At 40.8% G+C, this 21376-nt stretch overlaps 2 protein-coding genes across 5 annotated transcripts in view; one reads left to right on the forward strand and one right to left on the reverse strand.

Annotated features, from left to right (window-relative positions):
- The window catches only part of LOC111873443 (tRNA (uracil-5-)-methyltransferase homolog A), a 172754-nt gene that overhangs the window by 131178 nt on the left and 20200 nt on the right, over positions 1-21376 (reverse strand). The window lies entirely within an intron of this gene.
- Positions 9873-21376, forward strand: part of LOC111873444 (carboxypeptidase D) — a 74942-nt gene continuing 63438 nt past the window's right edge. For all 4 annotated transcript variants that reach the window (XM_023868170.2, XM_023868171.2, XM_023868172.2 and 1 more), the window contains exon 1: positions 9873-9945. The gene's annotated coding sequence lies outside the window, so the exon portion shown is untranslated. The remainder of the gene's footprint in view (positions 9946-21376) is intronic.

The raw sequence follows: 21376 nt of genomic DNA on the forward strand, positions 1-21376 counted from the left end.
AGGGAGAAATTTCCTCCCTTATTCACACTTGGACTTCGGTTCCCTTTTCCACTAATTAGCCGTTCCTCACGCGCCTTCGTGGCGTGGTGCTTAAACACGTTCATACAAGGGAACATAACAGAGAAAGAGAAAATTACATAATGAGAAACTTCAGTTTTTTAATCCTTAGGATTACATAGTCCTTACATAGGACTTATGTAACAAGTAGCACATAGCACGGAGGAGAAATCACATAGAATTTTGATTAGAAACCCAGAGGAAATTTCGGAGGCATGAGAGCAGTTGGGAACATAGTATTAGAAATTATATTAGAGAAAGCGGGCTTGAAACTGAATTGGTTTGAATTCTCGCAGGATACGGATCTAATGGCGGGCTTTTGTGAACTCAGTGGTGAACATTTCGGTTCCGTAAAGCAAACGATTTCTAAAAAAAAAAGATTTGAAGGTTTCCACTGTCAATGCAGATCCTGAAAGATGGATTTAATTACACATCTTGGAAAGAACGTGTGTTGAAAAATGGAAGACGGCTCAGACGCGAAAGGTTCTATTTACATAGAAAAGGAAACCAGACTTTACTGGGTCAAGTGTTGCGTGATCTACTTAGCTTAACTCAGCAAGGCTGAAGAAGAGCACAGCGTGTCACCAATAGCACGACTCGTTACAGCGGTTCGTGTTTCTTGTGCTGACACCATTGATACACGGATGTGTCTCCCATGGCAACCTCTACTGCTCTGCAGCAGAAACGGACAAATAGATTTCAACAGTCGACATAACCTACATTGTTAAACTACCAAAGATATATGACTGCAGTATTTCATCAAGTATTGCAATCAATACGAGCAAAAAAAAAAAAAAATCCGTCCTGCCGCCACGATATTTAATATCCTACAATAAATTAATCCGAATAGTAGATCCATATATTTGAAAGATTTATTGTGATATACATTTTCAGGATCGTGCATTCAGTGTCGCTAAAGTTATTACCATCTCAAATGCTTTACCATTTACCATGTTGGAACTATTGAAAGTGAACATTTATAATTAAATATTATCGGTGTTGTCTCCATTGATACTGCTACGTGATAGAGTGATTATAGACGGGGTTTGGGATGGTAATCTTATTTATTGCATACTTTTATACCCGTAACCACAAATAACTACGACAATCTCGCTGAGTTACACACTCCAGAAACGGCTGCAACAACAGAATACATATAGTATTCTGTCTTCACTAGCCGTTGCTTGGTAGCGGTTTTCAACAACGGATGTTCCCCTTCCTCTTGGTTCCCGAACTGTCCCCGGCCTCAGCTACCAGCCAACTACTAATTTTCTTTATATAGCCCCGGAATGGACAGCACAGAAAACATCTCTTCTATTACTGGGTGTTCTCTCGTTGCCGGGGAAACAATGAGTCCACATAGCTGAACCCCAGTGACGGTTGTTTTACTGTCGCCTGTTTACACAGCTGTTACTTGGCAAGAGAAGAAAACACGATATTGTTCGGGGCAGTTTCGGCACTACATAACCTCAACAGTAAAAGATACCTAACCCAAACTCAGCTTGGTTACCGAAGAGCAAGGGCTTCATATGGTTTTTATAACTGTTTTTGCAAACCTGCAAACCTGTTTTTGCAATACTCCCCAAGAAAAGAAAATTAGTTTCACATCCTTTACAGCAATATACCATGTATGCTGCCGAATTAAAATTAAATCTAAGTGTAACTTCGGCTACTATGACAACAGCATCGTCTGATGGTTTGTAAGTATCCTTATTTTAATATTATATTTCAGCATCCTGTTGTACTGAATGATCAATCTTGCAGTTTCTCGTTCGTCTATAATGCAACACGACTTTTAATCTAGATGACACCAAAATGTATTGAGGTCGAAACATTTAGCCAGATATAGAATTTGTGTTTTAATGACATTTTAAGAAGATTTTAACTGACATTTTAGTGGGCCGAATGTAAGTTTCGTGTAATATTGAACAAAAGTGTGTTACATTATAGACGGAAGAGAAATTGCACGACTGATCCTTATTCCAAGTTCATAACTAAAACGTACTTTTGGGTTACCATGCCAACGGCTAGGACCGTGACATGCTCTTGAATTAAAATGAAAATAAATGAATGTATGAGTTGAAATACCAGAGAGACTGCGGTTATGGACATAGCCATTAGTTCCTTGCTACAAAGTTGCATTTGATGTGATGTGTATACTCGCAGGAATTATTGTGCTGCCATCTGTTAAGCTAGCTGCAAGCGAAGAAGAATAAAGAGTTTATGCCGTCAATAAGACCGTACACGAAAGTTTATTTGACAATTCACTTTTCTAGGAAAGCATAATTATATGTTTACGATAAAAAAATTAAGGTGGAAAGACTCTCAATTTTATGTATACTTTTGTCTGAATGAAACAATCTATGAACCGTAAGTTCTGTGACGACTCAATTATATTTTTCTGTATTATATTTCTGCTTCGAAATCCTTTTGATGATGTCTCTATTGCTGGCAAAACAGAAATAATAATGCCATTGTTCTACTATTGCTCTCTATTGATCCGGTCTCTCTGCAGAGCGAGAAAGATTCTGTACAAGCGTTGCATTGCATTGGAAATGCCTCTATATGATTCACGAATTGAATTCTAACGCTGTTCCTCTCTGTCCCTCGATGAAAACTCTGAGTGGCGTTTAGTAACAGAACAAATACTACGTCCATTAGTTTTTTTTTTAATTTCTGGTTGCTTAATGATGATGTATCAACTTCAGAGTTTATATAGCTTTTAATGAGACATTATGGTAATCATGAGCAGTGAACTGTAAATGATACAAATGTAGCTATTCCAGTTTGTTTCGGCCGAACACCGAATCCCGTGACTGTTTAATCCAAATTATACTCAGTACTTCCAGACAAATTTCCGGTGAGTATTTTGAAAGCTATTAGTACCACTTCATGTCATATCCTTCCCAGTTCGTCTGTCATAATCATTTCAGCATCTCATTCTTTGAGCTGCTTTACCCCCCCCCCCTTTCAGCCTTTGCCTGCTGGAACTGTACAATTATTAGAAGAAAGCAAACAGGCTTAGTTAATTTCATCAGGTAAGAGAACTAATGAGCCGGTCACGGTAGCCGAGCGGTCTAAGGCATGCACTGTCTTCGCTCGCATGGAAACCGGGATCGTCGGTTCGAATCCCACTCACGGCATGGATGTTTGTGTGCGTTTTTCTGTGTTTGTCTACAGGTAGAGGCCTTGCGACGAGCTGATCACCCGCCCAAGGAGTCCTACCGTATGTGTAAGATCTAGTAAACCGAAGTGAAACGGAGAGTTTCATGGAGGTAGGCCTAGGCCCAAATTGGGGCTGTAGCGCCACAGAAAAAAAAAGAGAACTAATGAGCCGGTCGCGGTAGCCGAGAGGTCTAAGGCATGTACTGTCTTCGCTCCCTTGGAAACCGGGATCGTGGGTTCGAATCCCACTCAGGGCATGGATGTTTAATTTGTGTGCGCGTTTTTCTGTGTTTGTGTACAGGTAGAGGTCTTGCGACGAGCTGATCACCCGCCCAAGGAGTTCTACCGAATGTGTAAGATCTAGAAAAACCGAAGTGAACGGAGAAGTTCATGGAGGTAGGCCTAGGCCCACTGGGGCTGTAGCGCCAAGGGAGGAAAAAAGAGAACTAATGAAAGATTTAACAATCATATTTTAACACAGTCTACAGTTTTATAAATCACTATCCATGAATGCTGGATGCGGAAGAAGAAAGAGAATTGACGAATGGATTCGATTTTGGGATTTCTTTATATCCGAGGAAAACTTAACTAAGTTTTTCGACAAATAATGTTAATAGCAAACTAAAATTTGTAGCAGATGAAACAAGAACAGTCTGCAAAACAAATGTTCTATTATTCTTTAGATAGAATTTTGACAGTTTTCAGAAACCAGTAAAATTATTTGTAGTTTTATAGAACTGAACTGAACACGCCAGAAACAATTTGCAAAACTTCAGTTTCTAGATGACATGTGGGGATGTATCAAATGTCATGTAGAAAATAATGTTAAATTGCAGCGTCCTGTTGCACTGCGTAGATCTGACTTTGCGTTCCGCTTTTTGCCGTCTGTGTGCAACGTCTCTTAATATTCTCCCTTCGTTTTCTTTTATTGACACTACATGTTCCGTCCTAACCGGCCATCATCAAGTGTACAGATTGTGCTCACAGCAAAGCGGCATATTCCTTAATCACAAAAACCTATACACTTGATAATGGCCGGTTAGGACGGAACATGTAGTGTCAATAAAAGAAAACGAAGGGAAAATATTAAGAGACGATGCACATAGACGGCAAAAAGAGAACGCAAAATCAGGCCGTTTAGAAAAAAAAAATATTATCCTTCTGTTCGACGGAGCTAGTGCAATGTTAGTTCGCAAGTCGGGAGTCTCAGCTGGACTGTTCTCTCTCATCCCGGTATTAATTGCCTGGCATTGTTTAAGTACAGAACCCAATTCGCGTTTTCGTGCGTAAGACAAACCATTTCAAGGAGTTTATTGACAAATATTATCGTAGGTCCCCGATCGTTAGCATGTAGTGCACATGGTATGTGAAAAGCTCATCAAGGACGCTATGCTAATTTTTAAATAACAATTTCGACGGCATGAAAGGAAATGGAAAATAATATCATAGAGAACATAGCTGATATATTAGAAAAGTTATTCATTCTGTCACTGTTGTTACAAAGTCAGGATGTGACAATAGTATAAGCAGATCGCTTAATCAGAAGATGCATAGGAAATCTGCATATAATGAGAGGCAATGAAAAGGAAGTATGGAAATTTTGACCCTAGTCAAGTCTGAAACTCATAGAGCAGTTTAATTCATTTCGAATAATGAAACAGGGAGCCTTACCTACAGCCCAGTCTGTTCAGTGTCTTACTGATAGCAGGCACAACAGACTGGGAACCATATACAAATTTGCTGTCACACTTTAACTTGCTAAAATCTCCAAGCAGGTCAGCTCTCTGTCCCTGCCTGGGTGGATAAAAACTCGAAGAGTTAGACGATTTCAGCTCTTGAAATGATCTGTGAGGCTTACTTGACGAAAGAGATTTACCGAATTCTAAGTTTCCACAAACTAATATCAAGGAAGCAACGAAATATTGAAAGTTATTGAGTGCGGTTCCACAGAATTTGGTTCAGAAAGGAATTTTATCTTGATGGGGAAACATAGCCACCGAGAAGAAATCCTTTGTTGACTGAAGAGATTTCTCATCTCACTACGACGAAAATTTTAGGGAAAAATTTAGTTGATCGTGAGCCAGTAGCGTTCATCATATCGTAGTTAAAGCTAGGATGTTACAAAGAAGGTATGACAGGGTAACAAAGAAACTCAATGCTGGAGGGCTGTTTTCATTCTATCACCTTCGCTTAACATTCATTTGATACGACGGAGGAACAAGGACACTCACGAATTTATATTCAGATTTATGTTATTTTTAAGAATGATATAACAAATGAAGGAACATTTTCACTTTACTAGATCGTGGATTGACATTTACTCCATCAGTACCATTGAGGTTAATTTTAATTAGTTCTCATTGGAAATGAAGCCGTGGGTCGTGAGGCTGCCGTACTTATATGGATCTTTAAAAAAGTGCTGTAATATAATGTTAAATTCGAAACCCTAACATGCAACAAACTAAAGATATGATCTCATTAAGTTGCATAAAATGCGATGATATTTTCGAACTATGACATTTGTCCACATGCATAGAAGTAACTAGGTAATTTTCAGCATTGCTTCCAAAATGGCTAATAAGAGTGTTTGTTAAGAGGTGGGAACTGAAGCAGACCTGTGAATGAATTGCGGTTAGGTTTCTATCTATATTCGTTTTATTAAGAATATATCTTATTTTAACGTTTATCTCGCTAAGAATGTTGTATTTAGTAAATCTGGAAGTTAACTCTGAAAACTTATGCACAAAAAACAAACAAATTCCGTGGCTTTAGTCCGCAAGCGAACTATACCGACAGAGAGACCGCCGCTTGTCGGCGAAGTTAGTGTCAACTTTTGCGGATAGAGGGTGTCACGTGGTCAGCGCGACGGATCCCCACAACCGTTAATCTCGGTTTTCTAGACCGGAGCCGCTATTTCCTCGATATAGCTCCTCAGTTATTCTCACGAGGCTGAGTGGACCCCTTACCAGACCCACTGCTTCTCAGAAAATCTGGTAGCGCTTGGAATCTCTGGATCTGTAGCCAGGGACTCTGACCACTAGACCACAGAGGCGGTCGCACATACATTTTAATAAATACGAGTCTCATTTTTCATGTTATGAAAAGACAGACATCTGTAAATCTCTTCTTACAAGAACAGAATAATCAGAATCTGCCAGAGAAAAGAATGTGGTTTAAATCTTCCTTTTTGTTGTTCACCTCGAATCTGTACTGTGGAACCATATCGCTTCGACTGCAGGGAGTGAGGGTCCCGTGCAGACGAGATCTGGAAACCAATGAGCCGAGACCCTACCTGTCGAGTTACGCTATATCATCAATCAGCGGGGACCCTAGTCCCTCCACACATTCCTCTATAATGAACTCGGCTTCAAGGAGAAGAAGAAACTAAGTCTGTGTGAGCCATAGCCTCCCGAGTACTGTGATGCATCCGGATTATTCCTCTTTGTTTCCTTTCTTTCTCAGCTCCATATATTACATAGTGCCTTCTGGGAAGATCACTGTGAATTCCTTACTGAAATGGATGCAAGCTGAAGCAACAGTAGCTCATTTCAAGACATTCTCCGAGCATTTGCCTGATTCATAAATCTCTCCTTGTCGAGAATTGAAAGAGTGGCCTCAAAGTACGATGCAGGAGCGCTAACTATTCGAGTTTGTATTCATTTCCAAGACTGCTAGCACCGTGTCTACTTCCTAAAACACCCTGCTTTTTAATCCTTCGTTTATTTCAACGGCATGACTGCTTCTGTGATCTAGTGGTCAGAGTTTCTGGCTACATGTCCAGAAGTCCGGGTTCGATTCTCGGCGCTACCAGATTTTCTGAGAAGTAATGGGTCTAGAACGGGGTCCACACAGCCTCGTGAGGATAACTGAGGAGTTATTTCAATGAAATAGTGAACCGAGATTAACGGCCGTGGGCATCCGTTGCGCTGACCACGCGACACCATCTATCCACTAAAGTTGGCACTAACTTCGCCGACAAGCGGCGGTCGCTCGGTCAGTATAGTTCATTTGCTGACTACGGCCACGGAGGTTTTTTCCTATTTCCACGGCCCTGTCAGTAACTCGGACTATATGGCGTCGAACAATTTCAATGGTAGTGAATAATAAATGAGCAAGCATACAGAAGGGATCTCTCTGCCTAATTTAAGGTACAGAGCCAGAATTTGTCTGCAGGAACTAAATAAAACCAGGAAAACTTCAGACAAGGTATTTGGTGTCCTGGACGAGATGCAAACCTGACGCAACCCGTCCCCACGCCCGAAAAAAGTCAGAAGCTTTACAACTTGAACAAATCTGCAAGGTTTTGTTGTTTGTTGATTCTTACTGTTGCGAAACGCGGTCTCTCTGCGAGACGATTCAAAATGCACGAAAGCGAAGAGCAGAAGAATAAATTGGGATATTTGGGCCGCGTAGCAAGTACCGGCTTGAAGAACATGTATGATCTAGCACTAATAAAGGAGATAAGAACAGCTGCCTGAAGTGTAGATCGGGTAGCTCTTGGAAAGCAGTCACTTAACGGAGCAGAAAATGGGATGATAATATTAAAACGGATCCTAGAAAGTAGGTTATGATGATGGGAGATGACTTCCAGCTAGATCAGGTCTCATTGCCGGGAAGTTAGTTGTTCTTGTAGCAAGAATGCAGCAGATCAGAGTAGAGGCCAGGCACATGCTCACAAGAGCCGGTAAGCAACCACCTCCAGTGCTGTATGCCACCTGGAGCGACCTGGACTTACCAGTGCTCTGTAGAATTTACACTATAACAATGTGTAGGTGGGAGGCAGGGTGGTTATTACGTTTATTTATAACTCAGCGTGAAAAACGTTCATTATTTTCTGTAACTTTTTCGAAGTAAGAGGTTTCTGACTTAATTCAGGTAGGAGCACAATAGACCATTGAAGGTCGCAGTGCTAGGGCCAGTTTCATGGCTCACTCCTCATACTCATATTCATAATTCAGGTAGACTGATCACAAAAATGACAGCCAAAAAGTTGCACAAAAGCACAGTTTTCTAGTAATCTTCTGTGATTTCGGATGCAAAGACATGGGTCTATGCGAGTACCCTGAACATATTGCGTAATTCGAAATTATGGCGTTATTTATATGGGACTGTATGCCGTTTCACTAATAATATATCGTATTATCACACTATGGTTGACACAAATTATAACTCCAGGAGCAAAATACAAAGCTGATAGATGTGCTGTTTTCTTTCTAACTTCCGTGTACAAAATTCTGACGTGATGGCATATATTTGTGTCCATGTTATGAATAAACTTGTCAGGATTAATTTAAAAATTAATGGTCTTTATGTTAACATAATCTTATTTACTCACTCATTCATGGAGCCGAGCCCTTCTTGAAAAGCAGCCAACTGTGCAGCTATTCAACTTCTCAGCATTTATGGAACCCGAATATATATTACCGTGTTCACAAAAGCCCTCCACTGGTCCTATCCCGAACCAGATTAATCCAATCCATACCATCCAATCCTATATCTCTAAGATGATTTTAATATTGTACACCCATCTACTTCTTGGTCTTCCCAGTGGTCTCTTTCCTTTCGGCTTTCCCACCAATATCCGATATGTATTCCTCTTCTTCCCATTCGTGCTACATGCCCTGCCCGTCTCATCCTCCTTGACCTGATCATGTTAATTATACTTGGAGAAGAGTACAAGTTATGAAGCACCTCATTATGCAGTTTTCTCCAACCTCCTGTCACTTTATCCCTCTTCAGTCGAAATATTCTCAACACCCTGTTCTCAAACACCCTCAGTCTATGATAAGAAATCGTAAAACTTTCCAAGGAGCAAATGAAACATGAATTACTTTACTATCATGTAAAAGAAACGTAATTACAAAGGAGCCAACTATGGGAGAACTGTACTTCAGTTTCGGGTGGAGAAGACATCTTCCAAATGTGTGAGTTGGATGAGCAAATGCCGCTCGCCGAAATTATGCGGTCCTGCGGCATTGACGCATAACTAACAGCTTCAGAATTTGTATTCTTCGCCTACTAATGTATGGGTGTTCAAATGCTGACTGGAATATAAAGCACATATGAAGCAAGTTTGGATACGAGTAGAAAACTCTGGCCGGGAAACCCCAGGATAATATCTCGATCAAAATTCATCGGCCCTTAATGAGTGAACTGAAGAAATCAAGTTTCTACGCCTTGCCAATCAGTGAGTTTATTTAGGAAGACTTTGAACCGTACAGAAAGTTGCAGGTCAGTGTTAGCACTCTGTTTCTTATTCAGGTGGTCTGAGGTTCAAAACTTCGCCCGCACGCCAGTCATCTCGAGTGTTTTCGTGTCTTCCTCAGTCTTTTTAGGCTTGAAGAGTCCATGACCGTTTCATTCGATTAAGTAAAGAGAACTCTATCAATGAATCCAACCATCAAGTTTTTCATGACTTGTAAGGTTTAGTGGGTTGGGAACTTACTCCTTTCAGCCACCTCATAAAATCCGGACGTTTTATTGGTCCTTTCTTCGAAATTCATCCTTGTTTAAGACGAAAACATTCACAAATCATTTGCTTCATACCTGTAATTATTGAACCCGTCAAGCAGTAATGGTGACGTAGGGGAACCCCCCTCTGCTCCGCAGCCGGCAGTGCTAGTGGGTAACGTGGGAGAGAAGTCAGTTCATGTGAGGTTGTGCACGGGTACAGACGGACAGAGCAAGCAATTCCACTTAACTTGGACATCGGCGACTCTCCAGGTATGTAGGACAGTAGGTCCAACGCTGACTTGTTTTCATTAATTGTGGGAAACAGCCACATAATCCGTTAAAACGCTATCAGAATAGCAGGAAGCCTGTACGCGCGGGACCTTTCTCACTCATACAGATTTGTCTTCTGTCTAAATGCACAAATATTAAGACACATATGCACGCGTAACTACAGAACAATATTACGTAGTGACTTCACAATTGTTACGTTTCTCTTAATATTGTTAGGGTGACTGAAAGAGGAAGAATCTCTCCTTAGGGATGTAATGCATTCCATGATCCTAAGAAGAACCATAAAGAATATGAGAGACTTAAAACACCCAGGTTTCAATGGGGGATACTATTAAAATGAATTTTCGAGAAATGCTATGTGAAGTTGTGAGTTGGATTGAGGTGGCTCAGGACGGAGTCCAGTAGCGAAATTTCCCGAACAAATCAAATGATATCCTAATTGATTATAAATGAAAAATATTCAAAATGTTTATAGTTAACTAGAGAAGAAACTACATGAAGAAAGTCGTCTTCTGGGATCTGGCGCCGTGTATTCTTGGTTTTAACCGACGTTTCGGAGGAACGTATCGCCTCCATCTTCAGGGCAGGTAAATCGCGATGCGAATACAGAGAGCAGTAGCTGCAATGATTCGGTAGTGAAGAGCGTTAGTTCTCCATGGAAGCAAGAAATTTCTTTATCAGAAAATTACTTATGTCAGATTCTTAGGTAATTTAAAGACGCTGTTTCATTTTCAATAATTATATAACACTGAAATGTGGCAAGATTATTATTATGGTGAATAGATAGGGATTTGTAAGGCGCCAGAATTTGCATAATACATGACATTATTCCAGTATTCGCCTGGAGAGAGTGAGAAAAACGACTAAAACTTAATGGTCCGACCGTTATTCGAAGAGGGTACCTCCTGAGTACAAGTCTGGAATGCCACTGCTGTGTCACCTTCCTCAGTTATAAAATGGAGTTAGACAATGCTACATCAGAGTCCTTCCGGAGAACATTTAAATTACCCAGCTGCTCAAGAAGTATCTTGCCTCTTATGGAAACCAAATGTTCATTATTTTGTCCAGAAGGGCCCACCGGTGGAATCTGTTCTGAACAAGACGAATCCAGTCCACGTGTTCATATCCTATTTCTTTACTCTTCACTTCAATATTAGATTCTTATATAAGCCTCTGTTTCACAAGTGACGTCTTTCATTCAATTACCCATTAAAATTGTGTACTTATTTCTCGTTTCTCCTACGTCCTGTTATCTCTCTTCTCCCTAATTTTATAGTCTTGATGATATACAGTAAAGAGTACAAGTTATGAGTGAGTGAGTAGCTTCACGCCCCTCCCGCTTTACTCCGGGGGAAAGACCCCCCCCCCGGTATCCACTGGATACGAGGTTGGGTGAACCCCAGAGCCGTTCTTAACGACACGGGGAAGTGAAAATTCCTGCCCCCACCGGGAATCGAACTCCGACCCTTTGGTCGTCCAGCCAATAGACAGTCGCTATACCGACTACGCTAACCCGGCTCTTGTTAAAGCAGTATAGTGTTTAATATTCAGATCCGTTACCAAAACCTTCATGAAATTTTATAGATAATTTTTATTTCCATAACGGCTTTAATTTATAATAAATTGTAGTTTATTTAGGAGACGACAATAACGAAAGAGCCGGCCACGGTAACCCAGCGGTCTAAGGCGTGCACTGTCTTCGCTCGTTCGGAAGCCGGGATCGTGGATTCGAATCCCACTCAGGGCATGGATGTTTGTGTGCATTTTTCTGTGTTTGTGTACAGGTAGAGGCCTTGCGACGACCTGATCACCTGCTCAAGGAGTCCTACCTTATGTCTAAGATCTAGAAAAACCGAAGTGAACGGAGAAGTTCATGGAGGTAGGCCTAGGCCCACTGGGGCTGTAGTGACAAGGGGGGAAAAAGAAATAACGAAAGAACCTGGTTCTCAAGTGGCTGCTTAGAGACACACTGTGACACTTAAAATTACACTTTCCATGGTTGTGAAATGTAATTATCGGCAGGAGATGCGCTTGCTTGTCTCAACGCATGGCAAAGCTGCTGCAACATTTTCACTGCAAGCATCAGGCAACAGATCAAATAATCAAAGTGACATCTTCACTCCATGAGCAAACCGTGTAGTTCCAAATCTTGTTAACAATTTTTATGGCCGTGTTTTGAGACTGACGCTATTCCTGAGACCTGAATCAGTAATGCGGGCTGGAGAACAGGGATTCGATTACCGATAGAACGACGCTTTTCCCCGTCGCGACTTCGTCCGGACAAGACACCGGACTCACCCAACCTCCAACCCAGGGGTACTTATAGTTCCATTCCCAGTAGTAATGCAGTCAGAGCGTCAAGCTGTTCATTTACCGCCCTTCAATGCTGAGTTTAAGGATGCGTCCAATCGTCATTTAATCCTTTATGACATATGCATTGGCACAATTAAATCCCAGCGCTCAGCATTCCACGTCCAAATTTATGGCATGTATAAAATCGAAGAAAACACTACGATAGTATTTAAAACTTTTCAGACCGAATGTGTTTACGTAATACATAAAATAGTTCGTACGTCATACGAAAAACATGTTTCTGCTACAAAAACCGGAGAATTAATTCTCTTTAGGGAAAGAATCCCTGTTTTTGTGAGAACCATAAGAAACACACAAAGACACCCTGTGAACAGAATGCAGAATTTTCGTGTGTTAAAGCAGGTGGTACATATGGAACAACTTGATTTTGAATGGTTAATAACCAATAGCGGAAAGCCTACAAAAAGTTGTCCTCCAACATGGGAAGTTGGGGAATGAGACTAAAAAACCTACTTGTAAAACATCAGTATGCTGCAATTACAATAAGCAGGATGCCCTTGGATGTCATGTGATGAATCTTCGGTTCGCTAAAAACAAGGAATTTCTTGAGCTCTTGTATAACTTTGAATTCCTCAAGGAAGACCGTGTCATACGGTTCTGCTGGATAAAGTAACAAATATAAAATCTCGTCACAATAAACTGAAAGTTGTGACAACGATTTGCATAATTTTTAAAGCCACTTATCACAGTTAACTACTACTCAAATCTCCTAGCGACTCTATAACACGTCAACTCTGTCACTGTAAATTATTTAACTTTGTTAATATACCACACTTCACAACATTATAAGACACTTGTACGATGTAAATATATTGTATGCTCTAATTACTTGTAAAAGTAAAGTACAGCTATCCCTGTAACAGGCCGCGAAGGCCCATAGGGTTGTGAGACGTTGAGGGTCCCACATTATCTAGACAATCGGCTCAAAGATGACAGTAAGGTTGTCAGCCCTACGTGCCGACCGCGCTTTACTCCCCAGGAAAATTATTTAATTAATTCCTGGTACTCATTTCTGTTGGAGGCTGAGTAAACCCCAGGCTGGAAGGATTAGGTCAACTGAAAAAAATCCAATGGCCTCATCGGGATTTGAACTCGCCACCTTCCGGCTTGTAACCTAGCACCTCAACCACTACGCTACCTCGTGCCACCCTAATTACTTGTATTAAAGATAAAATTATATTTCTTTGGTGCGAAGCAAACTTAAAGAATGCTTACAGATGCAGTTCCTTCCTACAAGAAAATGACACACATCCTTTTAAAAAGTTCAGTCTATTGTTGACGTTTAGGAAGAGAGTTTAGTTTTATTTTAAGAGACAAAGCAAGTGGAGTATTCTATATGTGAAATGCGAAAATATCGAATGCAAAAGGAGGCGGTACAAATAATTACCATACCTACGTGAAGAATTGACATAGACATTTACGCCTTCTTGCGGTGCACGGAGATCAGGGCCAGTTAGACTCATGAGTCTTACCTCCACATCGCAATTAATGGAGAAGTGATTACGAAACAAGATAGCCGTTCCTGTTCGGCCAAGGACGACATTTTCAGCAAGATCGGAAGCGTCTCTGTGCCACAGTTGTGCAAACTAACAGCCTCAAGCGGCAACTTAGACCGTTGGAGGCAACCAGCTTCATATGATGCACAGATTCAACACACCGAAGCACACAGCGCACCTAAATAATCGACAAGTGTCCATCAGTTCTCTGTCTGATTTTAATTCCTTTTATTGAGCACTTGCAGATGAAATTAAGAACCCAAACTCGGTAAACTTCTAAGCCTACATATAAACGGTCATTACTAAGTAACCGTAAATATAGAAAATGTAGATTCTAATAGCAGGGCCGTTTATACATATTTGTCTACGTTGCCGATTTCTACACGGCTAGTTGGGAAGAAAAATGGCGAAAGTCTAATTGTTTCCACCAGCGCATGAATAAATTCTTCTACAACAATTTTCAGTTACGGCAGCTCAAAAGTATATGCGACATAATTTTATTTTAGAAATCGAAATTCGACAGGGGCACTCGGTGGCGTAGTTGATTCAGGTACTATGCTACACTCCGAAAGGTCGCGGGTTCGATTCCCAATGACTTCATTGCATTTTTCAGTTGATCTAATCATTCCAACCGCACTGCGACCATGGGGTGGACTCAGCCTCTAACAGAAATGAGTACCATGAATCTTCCTGTGGTTAAAGGGCGGCCTGCGTGTAGGGCTGACAACCTCACCGCCATCTGTGAGCGGATTCTCTGGAAAATGTGGGAACCTCGACGTTTCACAATCCTATGGGTTTCCATGGCTTGTTACAGGATAGATATTTTTTCGAACTCAAAATTCGACATAAGAACCAAGCAGGACAGTGCAGCGGTAACGCTGTGGACATCTCCGTCTGGACACGGGATGTCCTGACTGGAGGATTTCGTCCTTTTCCTCAGACTCTCTTGGTAAGTTCAGGAATAGCACATGGGTGAGACCACGATCGCCTCCTTCCTGATGCATTCCAATTGATCTCTTATCAGTCATTTTTCCATTCCATGTTATATAATCTACATACTGACAGCGTCGCAGAAGAACCACAAAGGAAATATAAAAATGGAATAGAATAAAAATAGCTACTCCTATCCGTCTGTTACATAACAGCAAAGTAATCGTTCAGATTCTAAAATTCCCCACAATTTCCTAGAAGTCCGCTCGGAAGATAATTATCTCATAACATCTGAGACGAAACTAATAGAAAAAATGTCTGATTTTACTCGTACGTTGGTAAAGTAAAAGTACCCCTGTAACAGGCCGTGGAGGCTCATAGGGTTGTCAGATGTTGAGGGTCTCACATTTTCTAGACAATCTGCTCATAGATGGCGGTAATGTTGTCAGTCTTACGTGCCGGCCGCCCTTTACCCCCAAGAATATTCCTGGTACTCATTTCTGTTAGAGGCTGAGTCGACCCCAGGGCCATAGTGCGGCTGGAAGTATTAGGTAGTTTGAAAAATTCCACCTCATTGGGATACGATCCCGCGACCTTCTTGCTTGTAGCATAGTGCCTCAACCAACTACGCTGCCGCGTGTCATAAATTGTTAAATTCAAGACGGCCATAGGACACCTCAAAATACGTTGACAAGAAGAGGGATCTTTGCAAAGTGCAAGTGAAGGGGACAAAATGGGTTAATCTACCTTAGCAGTACATAAATATAACAAAACGTTGAATTTCTAACAGCTGCAATGTTCACAAGAAACCTTCTGTACCGTGTGTCAGAGAAAAAAATTACCTGTTCGGCGAAGAGAGGGAGATATAAAAAGAAATACCAATAGAGTTAACTATAGAATGCCCAAGAAATAGCTCTGCTAAACCACAACTTACACCATAAATCGGAAAACGGAAGAGAGCCGAAATTTCTGAAGAAAATTTGGAAACAGGAATGCTGTTATACTAGCCAATAATTTTAGTCAATGGGGACTGATTCACCGTTAACAAGTTAAACTAGACCAGATTCCGTTATTTTAAGATTATTAGAGCCACATTTTCTATTCTCGTGACACTGGTTGGATTCACTGATTCTACGGTTAGCTCGGAATGATGACGCGGAAGCCATGTTTAAATAAGAAAATAGGGGAATTGTACAATTTCACTAAAGGTTAAACAATTTTTTTCTTTTGAGCAGCTGCGATTATTATTCAATCCCTATTTTGTCACGCGGTAGCGTAGGGGCTATGCTACAAGCCGGAAGTTCGCGGGTTCAAGTCCCGATGAGATCATTGGATTTTTTCAATCGACCTAATCCTTCCAGCCGCACTATGGCCCTGGGGTCGACTCAGCCTCTAACAAAAATGAGTACGAGGAATTAATTAAATAATTTTCCTGGGGAGTAGAGCGCGGCCGGCGCGTAAGGCTGACAACCTTACCGCCATCTGTGAGCCGATTGTCTAAATAATGTGGGATCCTCAACGTCTCACAACCCTATGAGCATTGAAGACCTGTTACAGGGATAGCTTTACTTTTTTTATATTTTGTCACTAGATTAAACTTTTTTCATCTAGCCATGCTGTGTGTGTTTTGTTTTCAATTTTCTGTAAGTCTGCCAAACATGGAGTATAATTTTGTGTCTCATAACCTTCCGGCAAGATAGCCTGCTGTAGCTGAAGCAATGGAGGCCTGTTCTAACGTAAAACATATGCCACTCGTCTTTCAGTCAGATTTATCTTGTACCTCCCGAAAAAGTCAGTTACTCATAACGTGGGACGTATAGAGAGCTCAAGGGTCAACGTCTGTTTCTGTTGTCTTGTCCAAGAGAAGCAGACCTACGGAAGGCGCGATTTTTATTCAGACCAAACGAGGAATATTAACGTAATTTCATACGCATTATAATAAACTAGTATATTGAACACTTGTAACTGTTACTGTAGATAATTAAAACAGTTTCGCGGATCTACGAGTACACAGTCTACAAATCACAACTCCAAAAGTCAAATCTTCTATTTCTTTATGTTGCTTGGTAACGGTTCCCAAAAACGGATATTTTTCTGTTCTCGTGCTTACGTCGTTGCCATTTGGTTCCCACCTCATAACTAAATCATGGCAACTGTTCAGCTACTAACTACTAACTACAACTAACTACTAGTTAGTCAGAGTCAGATCCGCGTATCCGTCTTCGCGGATATTTGTCGAGTCGTTACCCAGCAATGGCTGTCTTTGCTGGTCATTATACGACACTGTTCTTCTACAGATTAAGCAAAAATAAACATATTTAAATAGTATATAAATTGAAAAATTGTTTCTGAGAATATCAGCACCAAAATTTAATATTTAATTCATAAAACATTAAGTCCAGCAGGGCCAGTGGATGGGGCATAATTTACCAATTTACTGGCGCATTCTGGAGTTGAAAGCGCCAGTCGTGACCATATAAATTGAAGGCTCTATTAGGAGGAAATTTCTTCCCAATAACAAATAACTGAAACTGCAGACTGCTTTTACCGGTTCTCACAGTCTCTTCGCTTGCAGAATTCTTATATTTTCTTCTACCCTGAAGATGGAGGCGATACGTTCCTCCGAAACGTCGGTTAACACCACTTATACACGGTGCAAAATCCCAAAAGACTGCTTTCTTCAATTCGAAAGTAGCTGTAGGGACAGTATCGCCGTCAGATACGAGATTTATTAGCGGAGTTGAAGGTTGCACACTATTGCACAAACAAAATGACGACTTTTATGAGCATTTAAAACACAATGAGTCATCAGATTTACACAGTATTACTGAACTAATTGGAAACGTGTAAGAACGAGGAACACCACAGAATAGCAAAACAGCTTATAGCATACAGTGTTAGGGGGAACGGGAGTTTATGAAACCGTAACAGGATACATACATACATGACAGGATGAAGACGATGATGACAATGATGATAATGACATTCTGGGCTGTAGGATTATAAGTAATATTTAACGACATTGAAAAGATGTTACGCTTTCACGGTGAAGATTAGATGCTACCTCCATCTTCAGGGTAGAAGTGAAGATGGATGCAAAATGTTCATCCGAAACGATGCTAATTAGCACCCAGACTACATAGTGTCACAATCCAGAGGACCGAAGTGAAGAAATTGGAAAGTTTTAATCTAATGGATTATATAAGAAGTACTTTCCAAATATATCCTTGACAATTTTATGTATCCAAGTGTTTCCGACTATTGCAAATAGAAAACTGTTGTGGAAAAGTTAGTTGCATTACAAACGTAACACAACGCAATGTATAAATTACTATCCCCTGAGTTTATTAACCATTTTATCCAAGGAGAAAATTTGCAGACGAAAGCCACAGATCTTAAAGATACCGAGATAGTTATATTTTGCATTAAGAATTAAATTTTGTATGATGAGCAGTTTAAAAAAAACACATAAAACAGAATTTGGGTTTCATGACGTAGGGGTTACAATTGGCCAAAATGCACCAAAATTAAATATGATCGACAATATTGTCACGTGTTAGAATGAATCGACGGGGTGTTGGATTGGATATCAGATTTACTGACCACTTAAGAATCGTAACTGCAAGAAACAGTCTCAAGGAATTACAAACTCCAAATATCACTGAAACTACAGCAAGCATAAAATCTTCTCAGTCTTGACTAAACGTTTCCCGGCAAAGGATTTTAACAGTGGAGATTCTTCGTGTTCTGTGCTAACTGCACCAACTAAGTCTTCACGTCACAGACTCCCTTGTAATTCTCTCAATGCTTCAACTAACTCCCATGGGATAATGCCCAGGTCTTCAAGCTGCTATTTCTAAAATTTCTATTAGGTTTCTGACGAAACCCAAGCGTCTGGAGGACAAAAGTCAGCGCCCTACTTTCCCGCGATGGAAGGAAGATCTAATGTACAAGGCGAATTATTGGTTAGACGGCTCCGTAGAATTTGATGGACGTCCCGGAGTTCTGAATGATGAGTTACAACTCACTGAAATGAAGGGCTTAGATCGATACTAAAGATGTTCCGTCCTCGAAAGAGGCAGATTGTTCTCACCTTTGAAGTTGCCACAGCGTGAAGATACTCGCTTAATTCCACCTACTGCCGACAATAAGAATACTTGGTGGTTTATCTCCATATTCCCCCTACATCTTCAGGGCATACGCATTATGCACTGGGACTACTTTCCTTTCAATCTCATTAAGAGACATCTGAACCTGTGTTGTAAGATGCCAGGAAATGCGTGAACACGTGACCCAATAAAATTTATTTCGGTCTGTTAAGGCGCGTCCACATTACTCGTGCTCGTGTGACTCGCAATGCTCGCGAATAATGTGGACGATATGACAAGACACGAGACAAGCAAATTTTAAATTTTTAATTTAAAAACTATAGGAGGACTCTTGTGAACACGGTGATGAACCTTCGGGTTCCATAAAATGCTGGGAAATTCTTGAGTAGCTGCAGAATTGGCGGCTCCTCAAGAAGGGCTCAGCTCCATGAGTAAGTAAGTAAGTAAGTAAGTAATTTAAAAACTATAGCCAGTAAATTAAAATACGACTACAGCCTATACACACCACGAGTAAATATACGGATCCTCACGCGGCGAAGCCTGGCGAGCAACTGAAGTAGTGTGGACGAAGATTTACGAACACAAGTAAAAGCCAGACGAGTCTCCCGACGAGCACAAGCCTGGCGAGCACGAGCACGAGTAATGTGGACGCGCCTTTAGACGAACCTCACCAACAGAACGTACACTGCAGGTTTTAAGAAAGGTTTTGAAAATAACAGATTGGCTGATGAGTTTATGGGCTAGCGAACGGTACTGGTTATTTTCGGTCATCAACAAAATAAATTACAATTATTAAATTCGCTCTGTTCATGACAGTCTGTGTTTGATTGGAAATTGGCAGCTATCATTTGCACGGTGACAGGTTTTAGCCATATCTTAAAAATTACAATATGAGTTATAATCACTTGGGAACTGTAAAATACACTCTGCCAATGGTGAGTAAATAGTAAAATAGGAAACTGTCCATGTGAATAACTTAGAACCACGGCTGAGGGAAATGTGTTCCTTATATTAATTGCGGAAATTTAAAAGATAAATATTGGCATCCTTGGCGTTTAAATTACCCAACATGTTTTGCAGTTAACCGCTTATTTCCGTTGGCCTTTACTATACGCGCGTGTGATAGCACTCAGAGATGCAATTCGAGCACTGACCACAGAGAGATCTGTATGATTTATAAGAATGCATTTTTTATTCTTAAATATCTACATTTATGTAACCGAATTTCTAACTCTGTTGTTAACCATTCAAATTCTAATGAATAATTCACGCATAATTATTTTACACTTCTGTGTCTTCTGTCCAAAAAGTGTGCAAAACGGTTAGAAAGAAAATGTGTTTTTGTCCGTCCGCTTATTATATCTTCGAAATTAATGAATTAATTTTGATGAAATTTGGTACTCAGGGTCTATGTAAAAAGTGTCGACCAAATTTAAAACGGTTATTTTCTTCCTGGTTAAATTGGCAGGAGCGGTTGGCAACATAACTGCACATGTTTTAAAGTTTTATCCATACTATTTAGTGTGGTTATTATGGAGATATTTGCATCAGAGCCAAAGTGGAAGACAGATATTACGATCATGTGGCAGGTATTTGTGGCTTGTGAGCCTTAGCTCATTATCTGGGCACTCAAAGCGAGGAATCTGCGATCAGAGAAACATCATTATGTCGAACTTTTATGCTAATACCCCTCAGAAAACCGTTATTTGAAAAGTCAAGTCGGTGACGATACATTATTAATTCGCTTAGCGGGGGGTGGAGTCCAATGGGGTCCACTCGGCACGGCGGCCACTGATAGGCCTATTGTAGCCTGCCCCGGGTGATTATGATGGAGAACTTTGTGGAATCAAAATTGGCAGGGGAAACTGAAGTACTCGGAGAAAACCCGCGCCCGCGCCAATTTGTCCACCACAAATCCCACTTGACCAGATCCGGGATTGAACGTGGGCCGCCGCGGTGGGAAGCCAGGGGCTAACCGCTTGAGCTATGGCGCGGCCTATTACAGAGGATAAAAAATTATTTCTGCAAAATAAAAAAGTAATAATACACCGCGTAGTGACAGAAATGTGTTTTTTTTTAATATTAAAAATAGCCGACGTCAACAAAGTGGCGAATGAGATAAAAATTCTATCACCCTCTGAAATCAAACTCCGATGGTCCAGCCTCGAGTCAGTCTCGTCACTGACTGAGCTGACCATGGAAATCCCTTCTAAAGGTATTTCCGATTTCACCTTTGACATTTAGATTGGTAACGGGTCATTTGACTTATCCTGCTTTAGAGATGAATTTCGGTCCCACTTGTCACTGATACCTGTCATGGCACTAAACTGAGTGACGTCAAATTAAAATGAATCAGTGAAGATACGTACTAAAACTCGAACGATATAGCAATGCATGGCTAAACTGCACAGCACACAAACACACACAAACTGAAATTGCTCTTATCGTTTTCTAGAATACAGAGAATAAGCTGCAACTCAAAGCAGCAGCGTGGAAAGGCTG

The sequence above is a fragment of the Cryptotermes secundus genome, unplaced genomic scaffold, assembly GCF_002891405.2.
Source record: "Cryptotermes secundus unplaced genomic scaffold, Csec_1.0 scaffold333, whole genome shotgun sequence".
Taxonomy (NCBI): Eukaryota; Metazoa; Arthropoda; class Insecta; order Blattodea; family Kalotermitidae; genus Cryptotermes; species Cryptotermes secundus.